Source organism: Apteryx mantelli, chromosome 2 (assembly GCF_036417845.1).
Source record: "Apteryx mantelli isolate bAptMan1 chromosome 2, bAptMan1.hap1, whole genome shotgun sequence".
Lineage (NCBI taxonomy): Eukaryota > Metazoa > Chordata > Aves > Apterygiformes > Apterygidae > Apteryx > Apteryx mantelli.
The window spans coordinates 118,634,620-118,658,267 of NC_089979.1; the positions used below are offsets into that span (position 1 = coordinate 118,634,620).

The window sequence follows — 23,648 nt, forward strand, 5'->3', positions numbered from 1 at the left end:
AATGTGGTTTTGCAGACAATTAGAATTCCTCTGAATCCTGTTAACGCCTCAATAGCAAAACAGCTTCTGTCCTCAGATTATTTTGGTCATTCACCCTCAGTTGCTTTTCTCTCTTTCCCTTTTTCCTTCACTGTGAAGCAATCTCTGGTCTTTCTCCCTCCCACTTCAGTTGTGTTGCAGTGGCCACACTTTACTACTACTACTACTACTACTACTGCTTCTTGCTAAATGCTGCCTTTACCCTTAACCCCTTTTCTGTATTACTGTTCTTTTTCCTTTTTTTTTTAATCTTTCCTGCTTTCTGTATTACATACTCTGCTATCAGCATAAATATCTGATCAGTAATGAAGGTAGTACTGCAGCTGCATAGCCTGCAGGAATCTCCCTGGACTGGCAGCATGGTTTGGTGGTCCTCGAGTGTAGCCACGGTGGGGTTTTCTTTCACCAAAACTTGTCTTCAAACTCCACCAGAGGAAAGAGTGGAAGAAGGGGAAGAGGGGACCGGGAACTGCGGCCAAAGGGCAATGCTTGCTTGTTTATGGACATAGCCATAGACTATGTTTATCTGTATATGAATAGCCCTAGATTTTCCGTATGCTTTTACTTCCCTTGGTGATGAGTTTGCCAAGGTAGTGACACCTCCAGTTCACACTGACTGAACTGTGAGGTCTGTTGGGATAGGACCAGCTTCCCTGCAGATTTTGAGCCAAGTATGTGATCTCTGATCATTTCTGTCACCATGCCTCACATGTTAATTTTGCACAGGAGAAGCGGGAGGAAAAATAAATGCAGCTGCTGTGACGTTGCCAGTTTTTAAGTGGAAGGGAACCAAAGAGTGACCGGCTGCTACCCATGACACAAACCTCTCTCTCCCCTTTGAAAGGAAAGGTATGCGTCCAGGGGAGAAGGGAAGCCAAATGGCAGCAGCACATTGGTTGAGGGGAGCCAGCAGGGCCAGTGGCACAAAGCCACCTGATGGGCAGTGACTAGTGGTGTCCCCCAGGGTCAATGCTGGGACCAACACTGGTGAACGTGTGATGTAAGGACTGGGATGCTGGGACTGAACGCACTGTCCCCAAGGCCGAGGGTGGCTCCCAACTGGGGAGGGCATGTAGGACGTTGCAGAGAAGGACCTAAGGATCCTGGTGGACAAGCTGACCATGAGCCAGCAATGTGCCCTTGTGGCAAAAAAGGCCAACGGTATCCTGGGCTGCAGTAGGCAGAGCATTGCCAGCAGAGCAAGAGAGGTGATCCTTCCCCTCAGCTCAGCACTGGTGTGGCCACATCTGGAGTGCTGGCTCCAGTGCTGGGCTCCCCAGTATAAAGGAGGCATGAGGCTCCTGGAGCAAGTTCAGCAAAGGGGGTCGTGAAGATAATTGAGGGACCTCTCATATGAGGAAAGGCTAAGAGGTCTGAGACTGTTCAGCTTGGAGAAGAGAAGGCTCAGGGGGGATCTTCTCAATGTGTATGAATACCCGAAGGGAGGCAGTAAAGACAACGGAGCCAGACTCTTCTCAGGGGTGCCCAGTGACAGGACAGGAGGAACCGGGCACAGCCTGAAACACAGGAAGGTCCACCTGAACGTAGGAAAACACTTTTTTACTGTGAGGGTGACTGAGCCCTGGACCAGGTTGCCCAGAGAGGTTGTGGAGACTCCCTCCTGGCAGATATTCCAAAGCTGTCTGGACGTGGTCCTGGGCAACCTGCTTTAGGTGACCTTGCTGAAGCGGGGGGGGTTGGACGAGACAAACTCCAGAGGAGCCTTCCAACCTCAATCACTCTGTGATTCTTCAGTGATCTCATCTCTACTTCTCGTGGTTCCCACGTGTCTGTCCGCATTGTCCCAAGCCAGGGCACAGTATAACAAAGAGTGAATATTTCTTTGGCAATGCCACATTAAGACATGCAGTGTCCTGATCTATTCAGTATTCAAATGAGCTCTACTTTGATAATGATTTCACATCACGTGGCAAGAAAATGTACGTCAGTGGCATATTTTGTTCTCTATATGACAGAATAAGCAGTCTTTGCAGGAGCGTATCAGTTGCTTTATCTTGGCTGATCAGTACAAGTCTTCCTTCTATTCTGATAACACTGCATAAAGAAAGTATGCAAATGAAACTGGTTTATATATCCTGAATCTTGTTTCGTGTCTCAGGATTGAGAAGGCCACATTTTATTTCACCAGTACTCTAGTTCTTGGCAACGTCTAGAATTTAAATAGCTGATGTCATTGCTTGTTTCAAAGTGTTAGCCACCAGCTCCATTTTTTTCACTGTTTAGTTCTATAAGCATGACACATATGCTTCTAACCTTCAATAACAATAATGTGTACAGCAAACAAGGCAAAAATTCACCAGCAACTTGTAAATAAGAGCAGTAGTAGCAGATGTCCAGACAAAACTGATACTGTGCTATCCAAGTTTCATTTTGGCGACCATCTCAGGCAAGCTATTCACATGGAAAGATTATTACATCTACAAAAGCTGTGGTTAAAAAAAAAATCCAGTTCAAGTTTTGCTAGCTCAGATGCTGCTGATAATCACTATAATTTTGTACTAGTTCCTCCAGTGTTTATCACCCTTAAATGCAGTTTTCCAATGCATTAGCTCAACTTACATAATTTTTAACATGACTTTTTTCATCTTCTAATTCGTCTTATTTCTCAGCTGTTTTCCCATGGCCCTAACAGTTACAGAGTCCCTAGTATGTCTTATTAAAGCTGACTCCTCCTGTTGGCTTCCCTTCCTGGCTTCCAAAGTAAGATGAACAAAGAGAAAAAGCTTCAAGATAAGACAAACAGTGGAAAAAATACAACCTATTCTGAGAACATATGCTTAATATACATGTATACTACATGTCTGGACTGTCCTGTCAGAATCTAATTTTGAGCATCTGGATTTGCACTAGACAGAGCTCTGTAACAGCACACAGCAAATTGGCACGCAGCTTTTCTCCCAAATCTCCGAATTTATATGTAATGGGTATACACAGAGAGTATCTTTTATGATCATCTCTTTCAGGCAGGTGGGGGATTCCTCTCCTGTGGCTTGCAGTGACCCAAGCCACTGTTCATTAAACCTGGGTACAGGCAAGGAGGCAGGGAGAATTGCCTGGAGAAAATGCAGAAAGAATTAGGAAAGCAAGAATCCTAAAGGGAAGCATCTGGGACAGTCAGGTTGAGAGAAGAAGCTTCAACTGAAATTTCTGTAGTGTTACAGATTGTTATTAATAAAATCAAAGCTGACACTTGGCTCTTCTTTGTTAGCACAAATATGCTTGGCTGTATGGCCTTCAGTACTGTTATATCAATTTATGCAAATGGAGAATAAGACTTTATTTTGAGGTCTCTGTACTGTACTGAGGGTTGTAGAGTGACTCCTCTTACTTGCACTGTATTGCTCTGTGTAGTATATTCAAGAGAGAATTCTTTTGTTTTTTAGTTTAGAAGACTTTTTTTTTTTTCACCTGTTAGATATTTTATCAAATTCTATTCACAGCTGCTCCTGAAGACATGAGGTGATCTTGGTATCCCTTCTGATAGTATTATCCTCATGGTATTCCTCTGAAGTCCCTGACAAAGTTTTCAATTTGCAGTAGGTTTTCTTTTTTTTTTAAATAGGAATACTGAATGTGTCAGATATTAAAAACTGGGCCTGATTCCAGCTGTTTGTTTAGTATGGGTTTGACTTTCTTGACAGTAGCTTGTTTTTCCTGATTTTGACAGGTGTCATTGGAGTAAGGTATAAAAATGATACAAGCATAAGATCAGATCCAAAATCTTAGTTCCTCTGTCTCATATCTTTATGGCCTCTTTTATAGTTATGCTCTTACGCACACTTGAAGAGATTTATCATTTGTTTGGTTGGTTTTTATTGAACTTAAAAATTTTCCTTAGAAAAATATTGTAAAACGTAATTTTACCTTTTCAAGTGCAAGTAAGTTTCCAGCCCAGGCTATAGCTGTTTGACTAAAGACATTCTGCATCGGGGTTGGTGAAAATAGTCAAATTATTGCTTTAGCTTGCTGGCAGAGAAGTTATCTTGAAAAAAAGTGCCGAAAAGGAATACAGACTGCCTGTGACTTTACTGCAGCTGTAACTTATGTCTGTTCAATGTATTACCCTTGATTCCAGAAGCATCACTGCCTCTGGGTGCTGCATTGCTAGCAAAGATGTGCCCTGTTGAAAATGCAGACCTTTCATTTAGCAAGGAATAAATCCCAGCTGCAACTCAAACCCCCTTGCAGCCCAGGGAGAAAAATATGATTCTCCCCACTGCATTTAGTCTTACCATCTCTCCAGTACCAGAAAAAGGTCTTGCTGTGAATTTGTTTGCTATGAAGAAATCAGCATTGATGGGGATTCGCTGTCTCAGCACAGAGCTCTATTCCCTCCTCTCCCCCACTGGTTTATGTCTAAAACATAGGAAAAAATAAGACGGATACATGCTGTGCTGAATACAGAACATAACGATAAGCTCTCTCTTGCAGAGTACCTTGAGAAACTTTCCCCTGCAATCATTTTGTACGCATGTACTGCATATATTCACTCACCTCCTTCCTCTATCTCTGACTTTTTAAATGATTGCAGCTGCTGGTTCCCTTGTCTCTGATTTTATTGTTTAAAGCCAGAGCAGATGGTGATATGTCTATTAAATACTAAACTGTGCCATGCAGGAATCATTATCACAGCTGAAACTGGCTCCTTGTAAGAGTGGTTTTATCCTTTGAAATAGATTAAAGGACTCGGAAGAAATTCACTGCACTGCTGGATGCCTGTGATGGGCTGAATGTATGACACTCCACTCTTGGCCAAAAATACGGTGTGTGGGGGGGAATAGCATCCTTACTACAGTAGCAAATTTACCACAGACACCTGCCTCCCCCAAGGCAATGCAGAGGTCCCGGCATAGTGAGGAGACCTGAGCTGGTCTCTGTGCTGGAGAACTGTCCCTGGGCAAGGGGTAAAGGCTGGGCCAGCGACTGACCTGCTTCCTGGATGTCTTTGAATGGGCTGGTGGATCAGAGTTGCATGAAGAAGCTGCTGTAGGAAGCATATCTTATATTTAACATAGTTTTGCAGAAGTCTCTCTACATTGGTTTGAAGAGCACAAGGTCTTTGGGGTAGGCATTATTTTCTCGTTTAAATTTTGAATATACAGTGTCAGTGTGCCCAAGTTTCTTCTTTTGGCCTCTCATCACTGCAAGGAAAATAATAAATAAGAGGACTCATTGTAAAAAAAAGCCACTGGAACTGCAGCCCTCTCTGTTGTATTACAGAACAGGATTCAATGGGCCTGGGTCTAACTCCCTTGAGTACAGTGATCTAGCCATCCGCTGTCTCTAATGCAGATGGATCAAAATGTTCTTTAAAGTAAAATGAAGACACTTCCAAAGTACAGGCCTGTACTGTAATAAATGTTGCTGGAAGGAATTTTCTTTAAACATCTCCTTCTCTTCTTTCCTCAATAAAATTGTTTGCTCTTTAGATTTTTAAAATGTCCCTTCCATATATATCAAATGACACCATAAAGTGCAATGAATACAACTGGAGAGCTTCAGGTTGATGATACACTGTGTGGAAACATGTTCTTCTGGAGTTTCACTTTCTGACGGAGATGAGATGAGATGTCAGACAAGGGCTCTTCTCACATTACAATTCATGTTTCTATGCCAGCACCTCCCAACTTGAATAGCTCAGAAATACTTCTTCAAACACAGACTTCACCAAGGGCTCATTTCAATTCTCTTATGCTTGTAAGCATCAGCCACGCTGCACTGTGCACCCTGTGTAAACTTGGAAATGTTTCTTTTTGGCCTGGAGCAGCAGTATTTTGCTGAATACCTCTGTTCCAGGCACTCACCAGCATAATGGAGTTGGTGGCTGCTCCCCCTCCTCCTCCCCACTTCTGACCATTTTTCAGCAACTGCTTTTTAAAAGCTCTGTTGAATTTTTCTAAGTGAGTTTGAATATCTTTATATAAGGCCAACGCTGCATGTTTCCTAGCCACAACAAATAAAATTACATTTTATCTGGTCACTGACTTGGCTGTCTCCCAAAGCAATCCTCTGCTGGTCCCACTGAACACTTTTGTTAGCCATAAAAAGCATGCTTTTGATCTGCTAGAAAATGACATATTCTCATATTACAAAGAAAAGGGAATGAAAAAGCTCTTAAGGCCCAGCCTTGATTTGTGTGTTTTATAAAAATTTATAATTCATAGAAAAGAAAGCAACACTAGTTACACAGGTATTATACTGGCACATGCTTTTCCTCTGCTCATTATTTTAATTGCCCTAGGAAGTTGCACATGAAAGGGACCAATTCTACCTCCATCTGCAGCTTCAGAATGAACTATGGACTTGAGTATAACAGAGCAGACCTTGGGTTGGTGTGTCAAATCCAGTTACAGTAACCATACAACATTGTAATATTTATTACAACCTGAACAACTTTGAATTGATTAATGTATGGCTATATGGCAAGGTGATGAGAAAATGTAAGGGATTATAACATTGACAAATACTTCAGGATTTTTACTTGACAACTTTGTGTGTGGCTTTACCAGCTCCACATCCCTGTCATAATTTCTATCTGGGTCAAACAAATAAAGGATGTGCTCAGGCTGCAAAATTTGTGATTTGGGGTACTTTGAATTGACTCTTTGTAAAATTCAACTCTGCGGCTTAGATCTTAGAGTCTGAAGCTGAGATGCAAATGTAGATTGATTGGTTGACCCCTTGACTTTTTTGCGACTTTGATGAAAACAAGCAATACCAAACCCTTCTTTTCCTCACTCCTTTATTGCACAGTAAATTATATTTCTTTCTGAAATGAGAGTTCTCGTTTCATTTTCTCTTTTGTATTTCTCATTGCTGCCCCTCCTGAGGGTGGAATATCAGGCCAGTTCCCACATGATCATGTATTTTTGGTTGCTCCAGAGAGGGCATATGAGCTGGGTGCAGCCAGAATCTTCCTTCTCAGCAATTTTTTAGCTCTGTCCTCCATGCTCTGTATGTCCACATACAGATGTGTATCTTAGTAATTGATTTCTGTTGTTCACAGATATAGGTTCATTACCATCTGAAATATATATAGTGGTGAGAAAGTTGTTTTCAGGGTGTGTACAAAGGATAAAATCCTCGTAGAAGGAGGAAAAGAAAAATGAAACAAATAAGAAGCAAATTCTCTCTTAGACTTGTCCATCCTTCTATAGCCAAGATAACCTGAATGAAATAATTTCACTATTTTACTGGTAATGTTTAACAAAGGTTTCTCAAATTAGAAATAAGAGCCAAACTCTTCTCCTGAGCACTTCAACTAAGCAAACAAACTTTAACCAAAATTAGAGTCCAGCAGTACAGATCTTTCTGTTAAAGCTCTTGAGAGTCACTGGCAAATGTCAGAGGAATAAATTGCATTATCTATTGATAAATGACATCTCCATAGATAGTTCAAGCTAAACAGACTACTAGTCATTCATTTTCTTTGCCACCTGAGGTCCTTGTCTGTAGTAAAATGAACTTTTTTTTTTCATCTAAGCTTCTTGTTATTAGATTTTAGTTCAGTGTTGAGGGCTAAAAACTCAGTGAGTTATTTGCTCTGACAGAAAAATTCCTGAGATAATCAACATTCTTTGAGGTGTATCTCTGCTCCTGGCCTTGCCTGAAGAGTTCACATGTTAGTGCAGACCTCCCAAAGCTAGGAAAATAGTACCTGCAGCCACAGCAGGAACAGTGACTGCATCCAAGTGAGGTGCTCATGGAGAACTACGTAGTCCCCCTTCTACATGGTCCATCTTAAGTGCTTAGTAGATGGTACCAGCATACAAATAATAGACTTAATAATAAATATGCTGTGGTGCATCAAAGTCCCCTTCACTGTACACACTGTGTGTTATAGTGCATTTAACCAACATCTGGATTCAATGCAGAAAGTCAGCCTGGAACAGGGTTTCTTAGACGCTCTTACGTCAATGAGTCCAAGGTGAGCACAGGCCTGGAGCATGCTGCGATTGGACAGCACTTACCACATTGAAGAAGACAGCCCTTTTCCTGACATGTTTGCAGTCTGAGTAGACAAGGATATAAATGGAAACACTGCCTTCCTGGCGAGTGCTAAGGTCAGCATCAGATCTTCATGCAATGTATTAATAACTGGATGACACCACTTTTGTTTAACCTAAAGGCTTTACTTTCGCCCACATTAAGCACCTTTTTCTCAAACCTTTTGATTCAGATAACCAATTCACTTTCTCATGTTTCAATGGGAGAGGGGCTTGAAAGAATTCAGGGTTGAAGGAATATGTTTTTTAATAGAAGGCAGCAGATCATGGAAATCTAGATTTTCATTAAATTCAGGAGAGAGTGCTTATTCATATTTGTCACCAGGTGCTCCATATTGTCGAGGACAAAAAGCATACATCTTTCTAGAAAGCTGCCCTTTCTGAAGAGCTAGCCAAGATAGGAGTAGTTGATTCTACACTCAGCAATTAAGTAAGTACGACTCAATTATTTCTCTCAACATTTGGAAGTTTTGTTTGTTTGTTTGTTTGTTTGTTTGTTTAAAACCAAACAGATCAAGAAACTTTCATTTGCAAGCCAGAAAACATTAATTAAAAAAGCACTGACTACATCTTTATTTGCCTGCTGATGAGTAAAGATAGGAAATGCCTCAGACAATGATATACTAGTTAATTTAGCCATTTGCAAGGATCACTAATCATTTTCTTTATTCTGTTACAGCAAAGGACATTTTAAAACACTTCTAATCCCTTTTGTTGCATGCAAGTGGTGAAAATGCATGTGAAACTCCTAAATTGGAAGCTAAACAGGTATTATTGGATTACAACGCATATGGAAGATGATAGAACTAGAGAAGAGAGGTGAACCTAGGCATTCAGAAATCACCTTACTGGGTCAGTGGTTCATGTAATCCAGCATCTCATTTCCAACAATAGCTTGAACATGATGTTTCTAAAGCATGAACTAGAAACTCTGGAGTGAATGCTTCACTGGAGGTGCATAGAAGAAAAGTCTTCCCAAGTCACTCTGTTAGTATTTGAGTTGTGCTCTTACGTATTATCACTTCTATTCCTTATAATAAATATCTTCCTCCTTTATTAATAAAATATATGGATGACTTCATGCTCTAAATGGCAAATCCCTTTTTAGTCTCACTACACTCTTCACCTAAAATCTTTGTCTAAATGAACAGCATAGTCTAGACTTTCATACCCGAAAGTACATTGAAACAGCACCTGCACCACATGTAAAGGTTTCCAGCTCACTTAAAACTCGAATCCAGGCCATGAGCTCTGGAAATATGGGGCCAGCACTCAGGGCACTGATGTGGTGCTTTGCCTATAAAAGGTGCTGTGCAAGAATCCAGCTTTCATCAGGAGGATGCCAGTCTGCCAAACAGCTGATGCATTTCTGTTTCTTGAAGCGGGTAAGTAAAACTCTCCTTCTAGACTTTGAAGCCTGGATCTTGTCCAAGGCAGTGAGAGAAAGTGAACCCTTGCTCTGCCGTAATGTTACAAGCTGTTGAAATCCTCCCCTCCTTCCCCAACAATCTGCTATTTCAGAATGTTTTTCTGTGTTTGTATATTTTTGATCTTTTTGCCTGTAAATGACCAACAGAAAATCTTGACAGATATTTTTTAGAGGTGGAACGGTGTGGGGAAAGGGGTTATTAACGTTAGGATATTACCTGCTGCACTGGCTGGCTTAACACATGAGAAGGCTTAAAATCCAGACTTGCAGTGCTTGATCTCAGGGCTTGAGTTCAACCATTGATGTCTGCATCAACCTAGCCATTAAATTATGGAAAGATATAGTGACATACAAGAGTTTGCAGCATCCCTCTGACAAATACCATTATAGCTAACAGTGCCTGAAAAAGCTCTGGGAGCTTCACTGGAGCTGCGCTCTCATTGCTAGACTTCCTTTTGAGCCAATAGTGAGAAAGCCCCATAGAGATGATCACCAACTGCTCCTCTGTGAAGATGATGATGAAGGTTTTTAAGTGGCTAAGAATGTTTGTGCCTTTCTTCTATCTCCTTGAAATTTATTTAGAAGGCCTGAAAAGGAAATATCTTTTCTATTGCAATTAGGCCAAGTCCAGCCTCTCATTTTAAAAATATTTTTATGCCAATAATACTACTGATGCTTCTAGGTATGGCACTGAGATCTTCACAGAGAAGTGAGAGTGATGGTATCTCTTAAAAAAAAAAAAAAAGAAGTGTTGAAGTTAAATAGATGCTAGCAAAAATTAATAATAGCCTGAATAAGAAGGAGGTCTTGTCTCAATCACTCAGATTGCATACTCATGGTTTCTGCTGGTTCCCTGATTACCCACAGTCTCACAGGGAAGACTGGATGAAGTTGCTCTCAATTTCTAAGGCAAAGCCCCTCTTTCTTCTCCCAACAACCTCATCTTTGCCCTCCTCCCCCAAATGCAAAAATAAAATGTCTCACATTCTCAAGCCAATATAAAGCATAAAGAAGCAAAACAGGCACAAATATGCATTTTTCCCTTTTCAGTGACCTCTACTCTGTTTGTTTGAGTTGTGGGAAGCAATTCATAAAAATTTGGACAGAGTGTTAGATTTGTCACAATATTTTTTAGATGCCAGATGGCTTGCTCTCTAGGCCTATTTCTCAGATATGTGGTATTTGAATGTGTAAATTCATGCAGCTCATTCATACAAAGGAAAGAGATAGGTATTTTAGCTGTTAAAACCATAGATGAGATCTTTATTTGTATGTTGCACACCTCTTGCATTACACTGCTGGTATTTAAAATGTTTAAGGGGCAGAAGTGAGACATCTCCTTAATCTGTGTTCTTTCATTTGGAAAACAAATATAAATCTGAGAGATTATAAATCTGACCAGAAGTTTGTTGATAACAGGAGAAACCTGTGAAATACTGATGGCTCTCCAGTCTACATACAGTTGTGAAACCAATTTTTCTGCAGTAGCATACTCAGGCCCCTTCTTTCTTCTTGTTAGGGAACAGAGTTTGCTTTCCCTAACTCCCCCAAAACAGCTTTCTCCTTCACAGAGCTTCCCCCGCAGTGCTGCACTACTGGCTCCTACAGGGATACTGCTGAGATGGGGGAAGGCACTGGATTATTTTCCCAGCTCTGCCTCTGAAAAATGCCACCTAAGCATCAGATATTGCTGATGTTGGTTCACTAGAGCACAAACAGCACAGCAAGGAGAGTGGGGAAGTGGTTTTTCTGCGGCGGTAGCACAAACACGGAGAGCCTTTATGCTGTCCTGGAGGAAGAAGTGCTTTAGGCTTAATGGGAGGTGTAAGAGTCTCCCAGGCTGCGTGCAGGGTCTTACCGCTGCCACAGCCGGCTTTCTCCACCCCTCTCCATCCCTGTCCCCCTCTCTCAGTGTGGAGATGCTGGGTACCCCACAGGAGCATCTCCGAACACCTCGTGGGATGCAGTTACATGCCCTGCACCCACTCTCAATCACATTTGGAAAAAGCCCTTCTGAGTTTTCTGAGGTTTGAATTAGGTATCTTTCTCGTCCTTTACCTTATGGTTCATCTTCTTCAGCTTCTTCACTTCCTCAGGCACTGTGAATTCTCCCATTTGCTTTAGCTGCTGTCTCAGTTTGTCTTTTCCCATTTCTTTCACACTGCTGTCAGATGAAAAATAATTCTGGGCAAGAAGTACACCTGTCTAATGTGTTGAAGGAGCAGTCCTAATTGTGTGTGGCAGTGTAGCACAGTGTAAGATAATTGCTAGAGGCAGGTCTCCTGTACTGTAGATACATTCATGATCCTAAATCTGCAAATGCCTGTAATAATAGAGGAAGCGAACTTCAGTAAGAACTGGTATTTTTCTGCTTTTGGTCTGGAAGATGACCAACTGGTGTGTCAATCACCTCTGCAAGTTCCACCTCTTGTGAATCTGTTTCCAAGCCTGAGAGAAATTTGGGGGCTCTCTGACTGTAAGCATATTTCATTAATCCTGCGTAACTATGCCAAATTACTTAAACCTTTGAATAGTCTAACTGTGTGGTTAGTCTAAAATGTACCATCACTTCAACATCTCCCCAAAATCCACAGTGCTGAACTGACAGTTAAAACTGTCACACTAGATTCCATAGATTTAAGAAGATATATGTATGCACAGAGGAATTTCTTCAATTTAGAATCATACCAATTGCAAGTTGAATTAAATCAGTTGTGTTTTACATAGACCAGACCTACTGCACATGCCATGTTGTTGGTTGAACTAAACCAATATGAAAGCCTGTGTGGCCACTCTAAAATCAGTCAAAGTTTTATTTTGATTCAACTGAAGTGTGTTCCTGTTCAGCTCAAGGACATGTCCGGAAGGTACCGAGTGACTGAATGGCTTTATCTAAGGAGCTACAGCTTGTCAGCTGTGCGGCAGTAACTGGCCTCATGCACCTCTTAGCCTGTCAAGAGAGCAGAAGCATGTATGTAGATATATTATCTTGAACTACAATCCTGGCAACTGCAACAGACCAGAAACATTTACAGTTACAGCAGCTCAGCTGATACTTCTTAGTAACTTCTTAGGATGAGCTAATGTGGATGATTTTGGTTGAAGAACTGAAGGTAGCAATTACTCCAGTACTTATGCTGGGGAGGGAAATGGGAAGACTGCTGATGGGCAGCTGAAGAAATAGGGATGTAGGTAATATCGTCTTATGTCACCTTAACTTCAGTCAGAGCAGGGTCTGTGGCTGCAGCCTCACTTTAGCAGATTATCAGTGGTTGTGCTGTCACTTACCATGGCTCAGCTCAAACCAGACGTGGGAACGCCTGTCAGATTACACCCAAGAGATACCCAGGGAGAAAAGAACTGACTGTGCCTAAGGCACAGTAAAAGCAATCTGAGGCTGCTTTTTTAGGTGGTGTCCTTCAAACATCTCTTCCTCTTTTAAAAATACAGGAGTTAAGGGCTGGCCCTGGTCAGCCTTTAGATGGCAACTGCTTCCTGTAGATAAAACCATGTGATTCTAGTATGGGGCTGGTACTTGTCTCCATATGTGTATGTCTAGCACATACGCACAGACTGTGTGTGTACAGGAAGCTTAACTTGTGCTCAAAATCCAAAAAAAAAAAAAAAAAAAAAGCCTTAAAATGCCTTGCTGCTACATGGAAAAATGCTTCAAACTTCAGTTCCAGGGCCTGAGATCAGATGCAGGGGAGACTGGCACCCCGTGCAATGGTAGCATTTCCTAATCTAATCATGCTTTAATCCTATGAAAGTTGATTTAGAAGGCAGGTTTATATAAATAAGTCAGAGTGAGTAGAAATCAAGGACTTTTGGCCCTTACTACTTGCTGAAGGCTCTGTGCTCTCTGCCCTTTGCATGTTTCTGGTGATCTCCAAGAGTGCAATACAAAAAACAATTTAATGCAGGTAATAAGGGTAAGGTAGAAGAAGGATGTTTTCATGTGCTTTTACTAGGAGCATTCACTCAACCAGTGTCTTGAAGTGGTTAAGGAAGCTGGCAGAGTATTAAAGTCACAAAGATCTCTTTCTTGCACCTTGCTGGTAATAGTGCTAACTGTCTGGCCACCATCAGGGTATCATTTGGCATGAGGAGCAGCCGAATGCACAATAAGCTGTGTGGTAAGGATGCAGATTTACTGCTGTTGGAGCCTCAAGCTAAGAAGCCTGCTTGAGAGCTGTGCACCATACTTGCCTAGGCGTACCTGCTCTTGAGTATGTAAAGTTGCAGGGCTATTCTGTTTATCACTGGATCTCTTGTACGTAGCAATAAATCAATAGAAATCTCTGTCTTTGTGCTGATTTGGTAGCTTGTCTTCTGTTCTCACTGCCTCTTCATTTGTCACGCTAACGCTAGTCACAGTGTCAGTTATTGTGATTGACCTTGAATAATACTGGAAAATAAATCTAAAGCTGCTTGGTTTCTATTTCCCTTTGTATGGTGTATTGTTGGCTCTGGTTCTGCTGAAGAGTGTGTGCTCAGCTCCTAGGACATAAGCGTGCTATGTGATAGCCTCTCAATCCCAGTTTCCAAATGCTCTTGGCTTGGGAACAATTTGTTGCCTTCCTGAGCATTTTGGGCTCATATCCAAGTCCCAAGATTAGGTAGGACCCCCTGTACGGAGCATAAGCAAGGGTCAGTAGTGCTGAGAAACAAGCTCAGGCCATGGCTGTTAAGTATCTGGCTGGCTTTCAAGCTGATTCAACTTGATCTTTAAAAAATCAAATTCTCAGGTTAAAATTTTAATTGAGCTCTTGACCACTTATAGCACTCTTTCTCAGTAGTTTATTTGCCTTTGAGAAGGGGAAAAAATAGAAGTTTCCTTTCAATGACATTCTGCCCATCCAAATCTCAATAACAGGATTTAATAAGTTATTGTCTTATACTCTGGTGTATTGTTGCCGTTAAACAACTATCACGTTTCATGTCTGAACTGGTTCTGCACTTCAGTGATGGATGGAGCATTGCATTTTTATGTACTGCATTTCAGTCATGGATTGTAAATTCTGTGCAATCCTTTTGGGACAAAAAGCTCTACGTAACAATAAGGTATGAATCATTTTATATAATATCTAGCAGCAGTTATTACTAGTTTAGATATTCATCTCACATCAGCACGCAGCTGTTTAGAAGACAGGCTTAAATAAAACAAAATTAAAAAGCAGTCTGCCTCTTTTAGGAGTTTGCATCACTTAGTGCTTTCTGCAAAGACCCAAAATGGGCAAATTGCTTTTAAAATTCTATGTTAAATCCTTTTTCCTACCATAGCCAATATGTTTTGGATTCATGCTGCTCATTGTAATTTTATTTCCAAGTAAAACTGAGAAATAATTAACCCTTTTCCTTCTCCTAGTTGAATCAGTGGATCGAGAAAGATAACTTCTGGATAAGTATCCAGTTATCTGAAGAGTGGTGTTTAAAAGAACGAGTTACCAAAAATAGGGTGTCCGAGGAGTATTGTGATGTGTTGACAATTGATGTATTTCCTGCGTTATGCACCAATTCACTATTTATCTTATTTGGCAGACAAAAAGCTGTCATACTGGAAACAAATTGTCTCTTCAGCATTCCTGTTCTGAGATTCCAGTTTCTCAATACGCGTGTATATACATTTTCTTTTTCTCAGTATATCTATAAGGTTTCAGTGCTCATATTCAGCGCAGGTAAAATTAAACTATCTTCTAAGCATTTCTGCACCTTGTCAAACTACTATTAATTTCTGTTTTAACCTTGTTTTGAACAAGGTTAGAACATTACAGGCTCAGAAGGAACTGCACAGACAGTATTAAAATGTAATACAGCCAGTGGCAGAGGGAAAGGAGCTTCCCTGCAGTTCTCATCACATGACCCAAAGACTTCTTTAAAGCTGAAATGCAAACCTAAGAGGAAAACTGAGTGGAGCCCAGAAACAAGCACCGAATCTCCCAGTGAGTCAGCACTTGCCACTTTGCTCACAGCACTCCAGGATACACTGTGGTCCCAGGGGAGCCCTGGACCATCTTTTCTGGGATCTCTGGCAAGCCTGGAAGTACCAGTGCCATCCCTGAGGGCAATGGCTTTTATTTTCAGAAAATATGTTTAAAATACCTTTTTTCTCTTCTTAGACCCTCCAAATTAACATCAGAGAACTGTTGTACTTGGTGCTGTGTATCTATAAAACATCATAATGATGCCAGGAGAGGTCTTCTAAACTTTGGAAAACATAAATCACAATCTAGATAGGTGAGAATGACTGAGGCTTGGGAGAAAGAGGGTTCCCATCTACAGATGGAGAATCTGTGCACAGAATAAATTAACTGTACAAAATCACAGGGGAAGTTGAGGAAGCATAAAGGCATTAAACTCAGATGCTGAGAATGGAGGCAAAAGTGCCTCCATTTTCATATGCTCTTTCTGCACCAAATGATCCCTCTTGCTTTGAACTCAAATCCATTATAAGCTGGTCTGTCTTCACTCTGATTTTATCAGGGCTATGTAAATAATGATATTAGTAACATTTTTCATTTTGAGTTGCATGAAGCATTTCCTTTGATTCTCAAACAAAATTTTCCATTCTACTCTGGCATCTTCAGGCAAAACAGAGCAGTGGAAATGGAGACCAAATTCAAGCACAGACTTGAATCTCAGGTGTCCTTCAGTGATAGTCAAGCGCTCTTTCCCTGTTGCTCATGTCATATGAATTCAAACAGTACTAACAGGAGAGGACAAGACCTACTCATCTGGGAATTCAGTACAGCGCTGCAATTAGGCACATCCCTGGCGCAGAGGGAGGTGCGCTCTGTCCTACCCCTTTGCATGGAGCAGGGAACTGAGCCTGCTCTTCTAACCAGCTTTACTCCTTCAGTCTTAATGGTACAAAACAAGTGGGTCATGACTTTCTCTGTTTTGTGGCTGAGATCCCCTTGCAGTTCCTAGCTCAAGCCCTTTGCTGAATTTGACTGAAATCGATGGATAGTTTCTAATCCTTGAGTCAATCTTTCTTTTTGGAGGCAAATAAATTGTTTGTATAATTTTATTTTATTTTTTGCCAAGTTCTTGTTTTCACTTTAGTCCTGCAATTCAGTTTGTCGCACTGTCATGCTATGAAGGTTCGATAGCAACGACTGAGACAGTAATATAATAATAATAATAAATGTTTATTTCCTCACACAAGTTCTTGGATTCGTAACATCCATTAAAACAATGCGATTACTAATTTAGGAAGGATAACACTAAACCATCAGTTACTAATTTAGAAAGGATAACCTGAAACCGTCGATTACTGCGTTATTAATTGGAAGGACTGCTTATCCCTGCTTGAAAGCTTTCTTGTTCACTCTCCTAGTGAGAGGGCTCTCAACCTCGAGGAGTTACCTTAACCCAGCGTCCCAGGAAAAGGGGAGGGGGGGGAATACTCACAGTCCAGCCGGAGAGGATGGTCAGGTCACGTTCCCGTCCCTGCTCAAACTCTCCTAGCTGCCAAGCCTCTTTTTATACGGCTGGGGCTCTGGGCAAACACTGCTTTTGCTGACTTTTGCGAGTTTCACAATCACAGGACTGTCTGTTTGTCTGCTCGGGGGGACCCTGCTAGCGAGGCAAGACCACAACACCTCCGTATTGCTTCTCCCCTCCCCGGGGGTCCGTGCAGATCCCAGGTGGCAGACTTCACTTCTCCAGTCTTGTTAATCATTCCGCAGCCTTGCGCATATCAGTCCTTGCGCATATCGGTTGGTAGACGACTTTAGTCCTGTTAACTCCTCTGTTCAACAGCTTTGCGCACGTCAGCTCTTGTGCTATCAGTTCTTCTGCATATCAATTGACAAACTTCAGTCCTGTTAGCTCTTCACTCGCCCGTCAGAGCTCCAACTAGAGAAACCCTCCTAAATGGTCCCAGCACAAGTCGCCCAAGCTGGCAGGCAAGTGCTGGGAGGTTTGCTACAGTGGAAGCGCGGCCACAGCCAGGCTTCAGCGATGTTCGCTGAGGTCTCCAGCTCATTTGGGGATCCGGGAGGTATTTACAAAAACACTACACTGCCTTCCCTTAAAGGCAAAGAGAGGCTTAGTCTGTAAAAGGGCCAAATGCTAAGAGCATGAACATGAGGGAAAGTGGTTCTTCCCAAAGTAAAGAATAATGTTAGCCTGAAGTGTTGTAAGAGCAGAAGCCTCTTATTACTCAGTGAGTGATCTGAAATATGGCAGACTTTTATGTGCAAATGTGACTGACAAATCCAATCTTGATAATTGTTTAAGACAAATCAATTTATTTAACACTCGTAGCTTATGCTACAGCTTGACATTCTGTCAATTGAATTTTGATGGGATTTTCATCACAGCTCCAAAGGGACAAAGTTGCATTTATTTGATAATCGTTATAAGGAAGACAAAGAACTTTCTGAAATCCACTTAGACTGTCATTTTTAAACTTATTTATATAAAATCGATTTGCCCGTTATTAGCAAACTGGGAACAATTTTATCGATTTATAACATGATTCTAGCTTCAATGTTGCTACAAGAAGCATGAAACCATTTTATCATTTCTGTCCACTAAAGGGACATCTGAAGATCGTAAATATCCACTTGCTTCATTCTTATCTAACATAGTTTAAGGAGTGTTGCTATTTGCTTTCTTCTGCCTAGAAACACTTGTTTTCCTGCTGCTGCTGTTGTTATTATTATTATTTGTTTATTATTATTATTATATGTTGTTGTTGTTGTTGTTGTTATTGTAGAGGTTAGAATCAAAAATGTCTGCCCACTTTGTCTTTAGAACTAGAGATAACAAATGGGTGAAATCAATCAAGGCTGCCCTCCAAAGGTAGTGCTTTCTTACTCTGGGCTGTGTTGTCTGCATTTTTTCTTTTTTCCCCCTCAGATTTTGTGCATCTGGTGAGTCAGCCATCCTGTAAACAGCCCAAAGATGCTTCACTGGGTATCTAGAATCTGAATTAATACTGAGAAAGCAACTGGCTGGGCAAGTGCCTAGCAATATCTTATCAGTATTCAGGAGCCGTGCCAAAACATAAAGAGGGAAAAAAACCCCGTCATCTGAGCAGAGCGTGAGGGGGAAGTCGGAAAGGACAGGTCCGCAGTTGAGCTGGGGACTCTCTCGCTCTCAGGTTTTGGACCTTGAGCTCCTACGAGCTGAAGCCGCAGGCACGTGCCAGCTTCCCCGGCTGGAGGAGCAGGGAGTAGCCCACGCACCCCTCGCACTGTCCCCGCAGCCCACCCGAAAACCCCGGGTGCGACGGGAGAGCCAGCAGAGGCTGTGCGAGGCCTTGGCTTTGCACGGGTGCAGCAGGCTTGGTGCCTGGCTGTGTGAAAGCTGCTGGGCTCCTGCAGCTCCTGGCCTTGGTGCCAGAATTTACTCGGCTGAAAGCAGTTTTACCAGGAGAAGCTAGTGTGGGGTTCTTCCACCATTCATTGGCAACTCACCTTTTTTTCTTTTTTATTTCTCCTCCACCTGTTGCTTGTTGGATGATAATGCAGTGCTGCATGGCTTAACAGAAAGACCAGTGGTAAAGGTTTTAAGAGACATTAGCTGGCAGTAATCAAAGAAACAGCTAAGGCAGAGAGCAACATCAGCCATGCCAGCATGGCTCTCTGCTCTCCAACAGAGCAAAACTTTCAGGACATTGAGCATTAAGGTTAATTTATGGAGTCTGGCAACATAGCTGGTTTTCGTTAAGTTCGGGTTGCAAGATCTGTTGCCTGCAAGTGGTGAAGTCAGTGAGGAAGGCAGATTTTTGGTTTACAAAACCAAATTGTTGCACGGGCAGATATTGTACATGCACTAAAAGAAATCTGCCAAAAGACGCCTGGGGGCAAACCCAGCCTCTGTGTTTGTCTCTGTTTGCCTCCCCTGCTCCTCACATCCTGGGAGAGGAGCCAGCACACAGCACAGGGTGGCCCCAGCGCCCCACAGCCCTGGGGTCTTGCCAGCTTCCCATACTGGTTCCAGGGACCCCCGTTCTGGAGGGGAGCAGGAGCAAGAGGGGGGCCCTGGGCTGCGATTGCTCCCCCCGCACATCAGACCTTTACAAAATCCCCACAGACCTGCTCCTTCCATCCGAGTTGCTGCTGTGGCGCCTGGACATGCCATTTGGGAAGGGTGTCCGTGGTGCGAGATGCTTGCAGCTGTGTCCAGGGCCTGGCCATAGAAGAGGGAGATTGGCTGCCTGATTTCTGCTGCTTAGAGCCTCATTTGCAGAGTGCTCAGATTTAAACTGAACCATTAATCTGAGTAACTGACTTCACGGGATTGAATTTAAGAAGGAACAAAGATGAAATATTTCCTCCATGAAAAACCACAGTGTTGTGTTTAAGTGCACTGCTGAATGCTGCTCTGACACCTGCCTTGAAATGACTCTGCTTTCTGAAATGGGAGATATCAAAACTCACAAGTAGACAGAGTCCACAGCAGTTTAAAGATGTGTACTGGAGCAAAGAGTTGCACCATGACATATACTATGGTCAAAACCTTTTAAAAAGGAACCTGACAGGGTCGTCTTGGCTTTATTTGTGACTTCTCATCCTCAGCTATATTTCTACTAATATTTCAAGGCCTGCTTTTTAAACCTTGTGATTGTATAGCTTTGATAGGATAACATTTAAATCAAATTAGTGTGACAGGGAGGGGTTATGAAACCTGTTTGCATAATTCAGTGGAATGTAAAGAATTGTGTATTTACTCATCTCCTCCCCCCCGGTGCTAAACTCATGCTCTTTCAAAAGACTCCCTTACTTATGCCAATTTACATGTCTTTGTAGTTTGCCTGTTATATTTGGTTGCCTCAGATTTTAATTGCCTTTCTCTGAGTTTGTAAAACTGCATTTGCGGTCACAGGTCAGTAGTTGTTATTATTACTCTTGCTGACGATAAATGAAAAGTTGTGCTTATTTCCTATTAAAAAGGGGTTGTCTTCTCTTAAAAGTAGTTTGTGCTACAGCAGATGACAAGCAACCGTTACACATTTTATTTTAGGGAGGTGCAGACAGCCTTGGTTGAGTAATGAGGAGGGCTACAGTAAATTTTATCAGTGTTCATCATCTGCCTACACTGAAGGTGATGTATTGAAAGGTTTGCTAGTAGGATAGCTAATTACAGTTTTATCTTAAATGGCTGTGGTAGCAGAACAAAAGGGTGAACAGCTTAAAAGGAAAGACAGAAAAATCAGGGGTGGAGTGAGGGTGTATGTCATTGTTTAATGGAAGTTTTGAAACAAGCTTTTTTGGTTTAAAACATCCCCGTTCTTGGTGGGCTCTCGAAGACACAGCCCTGCCCCAGGAAGAAATAACACTGAGATTGCTCAGACCCTCTGGGAAGTGAGCGGGAGGGAATAACATGGTGATGTGGAGGTTACTGAAGGGACAGGTTTTCTTCTGCGTATGCCTTGTCTTCAGGGTTTTCTGTTCTCCCAGGCTCCTCCACAAGAGGAAGGATAGCGTGTCTGCAGCCTCCTCCACCTTTGTTCCTTCTTGGTGGCCTGCTAGGCCCTCCTGCAAACAGATAAAGTCCTCTGAAATATAGTGCTGATTTCTGATGGAGAGGAAGATGAGGTTTACAAAGCATTTTATGGCCAGGAAGTTTTGGGTTGCCTGAGAATGACAAATGGTGTGTTGGGTGGCCAATCATTCTGATGTGGAGCTGTCTTTTGAGGTAGGCAGAGAGTGCTTGTGACACCCCGTTGGTAACACTTCTAAATTTTACCTCTGGACAGAATTCTAAAGTTTGGGGATTCAGACAAGTGTCTTGCGATATAGCAAGGCGTCTCTCTAGTAGTTTTCATGCATTTTGTGTAATCCTGGCTTTCCTCAAAACATCACTCATTCATACATATTCTTGAGAAGTGACTGACATGTTCCTTGAACTGGGAATACCCTGAAAGCTGCAGCTTTACAGTGAAATACCGCTAAATGCAACTGTTGTATCATTGATTTTAAGAACAATGTCAGGTTCTTATCCTTTTCCTTATATAAATCATCCACATAGTGGAGGTATATGGAATATCACATTATAAGGATAAAAAGAATGATGCCTGTAGAGAATCGACTACATTGACACACGATGCTGCTGTAGGTAATCTAATCTCAGTCTTCTCATGGGTGCTCGTGCTAAGAAAATAGAAAATGGATTTGGGTAGCCAGTTGACTATTAGTCTAATATGCCTGGAAGAATATGAATAGACAAGGAGGAAGCGTGGCTATATACGTCGGCTAGCCTTTCAATCGCACAGCTGCAGAAGTGCAGTTACCTATAATGAGCATCCCTAAGCAATGGCAAAACAATTCCAGCACTGCTGTTATGCTGGCTGTGTAGATCGTACAGCAACTGATTCTGTCCCCTTTGGGTGCTGCAGAAGGCTAATTGTTATTTAAACAAAATGAGACTACCAAAATGGTAGAATTCTATTTTTGGTGTGGACTTTAACCAAGTAGCCCCAAACTATCTAAAAATGAATGTGGAAACTATCCTTTAATCAGAAACAGAAATAATTACCTGCAGGCATCCCTGAATCTCTAAGGATTACTTACGGCCAGATTCTAATTTACAGGGACTTTTCACTGAAGTTGAATTAAAACCTTTAGGACAGCATTATTATAATGGAGCCAGTTATATCTGAACATGCCCATCTAGCTAAGTAATGAGATTGGGAGCATTGCCTCATTACAGAATAACCACCATACTCCATCTTTTCAGTGTTTCCTACTGATATAAATGACTTTATTTTGGAACAGGTTGGGAAGAAGCATTTGGGGTGAGGGGTGCATGGGATCCCAAGTGGACCATTTGATGCGCTTTGTCGATGCTGATTGATTTCCAAACTATCTTCTTTTGTTATTTTGCACCTGGGGCCTCCTTTGTCCAGATAGCCTGTTTTCTTCTTGTTATTCATTATTATCTTCTTTCCTCTTTGATTATTTGATCACATTGATCCCTAACTTCTTCCTGACATTTCATGACATATTTATAGCAGTTACCCTGTATCATCCGTCAGATGTTCTTTTTCTAGAGCAAAAACTGTCATTTTTTCAGAATTTTTCCTACAAGGAGGAATGCTTGAGTTTTTCTCTCAGGTCTCTGCTTCTGATTTTGCTTCTGATCTTGCTTCTGATCTTTCGTTACCTGTTTGCAGGTAATAAGCTACTGTGCACTAATAAGAAGATGGCTGCAAATCACACTATTGACTCTTGAGGGTGACAGCCATCAGAGCTTAGCTCTGGGGTCATTAGTACTCAATGAGATAGACCTGTTCAGGAATCGGAGCTGCTTTTAGGGACAAGCAACTGAAGCAAACAGCACTGGTATGTAAATGGAGCGACCCCTACCTTGATCATCACAAGTGGAAGTCTGGACTCTTTCAATACCAAAGTGCAAAGTAAACCCCAGCAGGCTGTTTCAGGGGCTGTTGGTCACCAGTAGGCGACACTCTTTTCTCTCTAGCATTGTGTGTCAGCATATTCTTCTGCGAAGAAATAGTCCCAAGGACCTTCTTCTGCCTCCAGTTAATAGATCTCTGTCTTTTAAAAAAGCACGGATGCTAGTACTCTTGTCAAAGGCATGCTGAAGATTTTGTTTGGAAACCTTTGGCTCCCACTTATGGGGAGCATTTTGTTTTGTTTTGTTTTCCCTTGCCCTGATCTGAAGCAGATGAGAGTGGCTGCATTATTGTGAGCATTGATAAACAAGCTGTAATTGCTGGATTATAGAGACTGGAGGAGTTGGAGAAGATATTTCAATGATGTTCCTCTAATGGAAGCAGAGCACCTGCAGTTGCTGGGATGGTGTGAGGTTCATTCTCAGAGCACTTCTCCATTATTTATACCTCTGTTGAACTTTTGGATTGAAGAGCAAAGTGCTTGTTCTGACTTTGAAAATAGATTTTCCTCTAAATCTGAGCAAAAACAATTATTCGGAACAAGAATTTAGCTTTACTGCTATGAAGTATTTATGCCAGTTACGGAAAAGGGAGCACCATGAGAAATGGCAAAGAGATACTCACTCAACTGCAGATGTTCCATTTAATATTTACGGTAAAAAATCCTTTTTCTGAGCTTTTTAAAAGTTTAGGTTTGTTTTTCTCTAACACATTTTCTGCTTAGTGCACTGTTGTTTATATGCAATAACATGTACTATAATGATTTCCCAGTGATGTGAAG

General features: G+C 41.8%; 1 long non-coding RNA gene across 1 annotated transcript; it reads right to left on the reverse strand.

Moving 5' to 3' along the window:
* Window positions 1-6,849: 6,849 nt before the first annotated feature.
* Window positions 6,850-17,318, reverse strand: LOC136991400 (uncharacterized). Its single transcript, XR_010883598.1, has 3 exons — window positions 16,909-17,318; window positions 9,713-9,811; window positions 6,850-7,084 (listed from the first exon to the last, which is right to left on the reverse strand). It is a non-coding gene; the product is annotated as an uncharacterized lncRNA (long non-coding RNA).
* Between the last annotated feature and the right edge of the window lie 6,330 nt (window positions 17,319-23,648).